The sequence below is a fragment of the Hyposmocoma kahamanoa genome, unplaced genomic scaffold (genome assembly GCF_003589595.1).
Source record: "Hyposmocoma kahamanoa isolate Upper Pololo Valley unplaced genomic scaffold, ASM358959v1 95, whole genome shotgun sequence".
NCBI lineage: Eukaryota > Metazoa > Arthropoda > Insecta > Lepidoptera > Cosmopterigidae > Hyposmocoma > Hyposmocoma kahamanoa.
In genome coordinates this window covers 3,953,356-3,957,388 of record NW_020654972.1, presented here as the reverse complement: position 1 = coordinate 3,957,388, position 4,033 = coordinate 3,953,356, and positions in this window count along the sequence as shown.

The window sequence follows — 4,033 nt, the reverse complement described above, 5'->3', positions numbered from 1 at the left end:
TAAAAAAATCTGTGAAATTACGGACTGAAAAAGGCAACTTTTACTTTGTTCCTATGACAATAATATCACGACAACTAGCATAGTTTCTGTGTCTGACACCAAAGCAATATTTACTGCAATGTTATATTACCGCTGTAGTAGAACAACTCTGCTTGTCAAGAGCGATGGAAATTAAATCAACAATGCTTGATTCACATATGAACAATGACATGTCTACTTTGCACTTAAGATTTAAAATCCATTTTATTATGCCACACATATGACACGGTCTAAAGTCTTTCTCTTAATTGGTCCAGCGTGCTGTTATAGTATAATAAGACAAGCATGGTAACTCCATACAAAGACAGCAGCGCGACTTGGATGTGGGCGCGCCCGCTGCTTGTCGTGTACGGAAGCACACATTTGTATAATCTCACGATGCACTCACGATGCATAGGCGCACAGCGGGCGTGCCCACATACAAACCGCATTGCTACGTTTGTATGAAGTTACCGCGATTGTCTTATTATACTTCGGCGCTGTCGACTGTCTAAGCAAAATCAGAGTTATAGTATTTTTTTAAATAATTTCTGTTAGTATTGTAATAATGTTAGTCATATACGAGTACATAATAAGGGTGAATACCAGACGCGCAATACGAAACTTTCACTTCTGACAAAGATTACTTAATATTATCTCCAAGGAGAATTTTGTTATATATATTTTGATATAATTACCTGCAAAATTTGCAATAGGGTATCTGACCGATTTTTTTTTATGTTATGTCAATTAATTGAACATGGCCAAAAATTATTTCATGTTTTGATCCATATATATTTTAAAGTACTTATCAAGTTCGCAAAGGTTTTGGCACCGGCCTGTCAAACACCTGTCAGAATTACATTCCGGTTCTATAAATATGACCTGAGATCAGAAGAATTATGACGAAGCGTGACAAAGTCAAGTGCCGTCTAAAACTTGGACCCTTTGCAGAGAATCTCGACGCTTACTTTTGTAATTACGAAACCTCTGCAATAGAATGTGTAGGGATGCTAAACGTAGCTACATTCTTTCTTCTATTCAAGATCTCTCCCAGGCTCAGGTATGGAAATTTCTGCACTCGATGCCACAACAACGTGGATCTCAATTCCTTGAACCCCCATTTTTCTACTCCGCCAGTCATCCTTAACCGTCTTACTAAACCTTATACTCTTATTTTTCTTTCTAACCTTATCACACCTTATTGTCCCCCTTTCACTTTTAAGATCCTCTCAGAGGGTCTTGTAAAGAAAATTTTTGCCGTGGGGCGACGGCTTAAGAATACATTGTCGCCTCCCCATACATGCCCGTGGGGGTCGTAAGAGGCGACCGAGGGCGTCACAAGTGTCCATCTGCTTAGCGTTGTGGTAGGCTTTGTGCCGACTGGATAGCGACCACAGTACACACGGCGGAAAACCCTCCACAGTGAAACGCTTTTGCGAATCGCGTTCAGGGATCAGTGCACGTGGAGTTTTCGGCGCGGTATCTGGGAGGACTGAGGCGGATATTCGCCATGTCACTTGTTGAGGGATATCTAGTTGACCTGCCGGCCAGGGAGACCCGTAGAAACGGTTGTCCGCTGGCCGCCCGCGGTACAGTACAGGGGCCCAATAGGGACTAACTACCCCTAGAGGCTGCCCCACCATGCCGCGCATAATCTTAGGGTAGGTCGTCGTGCCGGTTAGTGACCGGAATTTGGGGTCCCGGCGGCATATCCCGGGGGGGTACGGGGGCCCTTCCGTTCGGCGGGTCAGCCGGCTATCCTTCAAAAGATCAACGGCATGTATTGCAGTTCCCCTCGTTTTTCTTCTTCGGTGCAGTGCCGAAGGCTTCATCTCTTCACACTACCGTCCTTCTTACCCACCATGACAGCGCAACATAAGAATTCAGATCGTTCAGCTATGCCTAATCCCCCCACCGCGTTTATTATTGAGTTCGCTAACATCCGCGGACTCCACTCCAACCTCAAAGCTGTCCACCATCACCTCGAGACAGCCCGGCCTGTCCTGCTTTTCCTGACGGAGACGCAGATTCGCCGTCCGAATGATATGAGTTACTTGAACTACCCCGGCTACTCGCTTGAGGAAAACTTTCAGGCCAAAGCCGGGGTATGTGTATATATTCGTTCGGATGTGTGCTGTCGCCGTCTGCGCTGCCTGGAGGACCCCTCCTTTTCCACTATGTGGGTGCTCGTAGAATCTAGTTATTCAGCTAGAGTCTTCGCGTGCTTATATAGATCCCACAGCGGGGATGCGGAGACAACTAGGCTCTTTGACCAACTGAGCCAGGCGACTCTTGACGCGCAGGCGCAGTTCCCATCTGCGGAGATGGTCGTGTTGGGGGGACTTTAATGCTCACCATGAATCATGGTTAAGTTCCCTCAAGACTGACCATGCAGGAAGAACTGCCCACGCTTTCGCTCTCACGCATGACTTGACCCAACTGGTAACCCAGCCCACCCGGGTTCCAGATATATCGGATCATGCACCCTCTTTGCTTGACCTTCTGCTCGCGAGTCACCCTACCTACTATACAGTATCAGACAGCGCCCCCCTGGGAAGTTCTGATCACTGTTTGGTTGGGTGTAAGGTTTCCCAAATGCCTCCAACTAAGCTGAAGGAGGTCACTCGTCGCATTTGGCACTACTCGTCGGCGGATTGGGATGGTATGCGCGACTACTTTGCGTCCATCCCTTGGTTGCAGCACTGCTTTGCATGAAAGGATGCCTCAGCAGCTGCCGATGCTGTTGTCGATGAGATTGGAACGGCTATGAATTACTACATACCGTCTTCCAGTGTCATCGCCAATCGCAGAGGACGCCCTTGGTTCAATCGCGAATGCATGGACGCTGTTAGTGAGAAACAGGCTGCATATCGTGGTTGGATCAAGGGTCGTGTAACAAAGGATCCCAACCTTGCGTCCCTTAACCCAGCCTATAACAAAGCAACCAAGTCTTGCAGGAGGGCTTACATAAGAGCGGATGCCCAGCGCGTTTCACGGATTGGCCAGAAGCTGGTAGCCCATCCCACCGGTAGCCGTGCCTACTGGAGCCTGGCCAAAGCCGTGCAGTCCAATTTTTGTCGTTCGTCGCTGCCGCCTTTGAGGTATCCCAATGGATTTTTGGCCTATGGCCCCGAAGACAAAGCCAATTTATTGGCCGACCTTTTTGGGACTAACTCGCGCATTCACGACCAAGATGCGCAACCGCCGTCAATTCCCCACTGCGGAGTCACAATGCCTGATATAGTTATCAGGCAATGTGATGTCCGCAAGGAACTGCAGACTCTTGACGTGCGGAAAGCCTATGGTCCAGATGGGATACCTCCTATCGTCCTTAAAACATTCATTGCTATGCAGATGATAGCACAGTGCACGGTTGCTATTATAAGCAACCGTCAAGCAGCCGGGAGGACCCTGAGAGAAACCGGGAAAAACTTGTCGCTGAGCTCAACCATGTTTTGGAACATATATCGTCGTGGGGCTCCCGAAACTTGGTTGAGTTCAACGCCAAGAAAACCCAGGTATGCGCGTTCAGTTCCAAAAACTCCCCATTCCTTCCACTTCCCCATCTTCAGGGTACAACGCTGACGCTGCAGGACAAGCTCAGCCTGCTGGGGATGAGCATCCGGAAGGACATGAGCAACAAGGACTATATAGAGAGCGTCATTTGTACCGCGTCGCGCAAGCTTGGCATCCTGAACAAGGTGCACCGATTTTTTACTCCAGAGCTGCGATACCTGTTGTATAAAGCTCAGGTCCGAAGCAGCATGGAGTACTGTTCGCACCTTTGGGACGGCTCTGCCAAGTACTTGCTCGACGCCCTAGATGGACTGCAGCGCTACGCCTTCCGTGTTGTCAACGATCCTCATGTAACTGAGCATGCGGAGTCGTTACAGCTTCGCAGAGATATAGCGTCTCTTAGCGTATTCTATCGCCTGTACCACGGTGAGTGCTCTGAAGAGTTATTCAACCTTATCCCTTCCTCTCCTTTCCATCAGCGGACCACCCGTGCCGG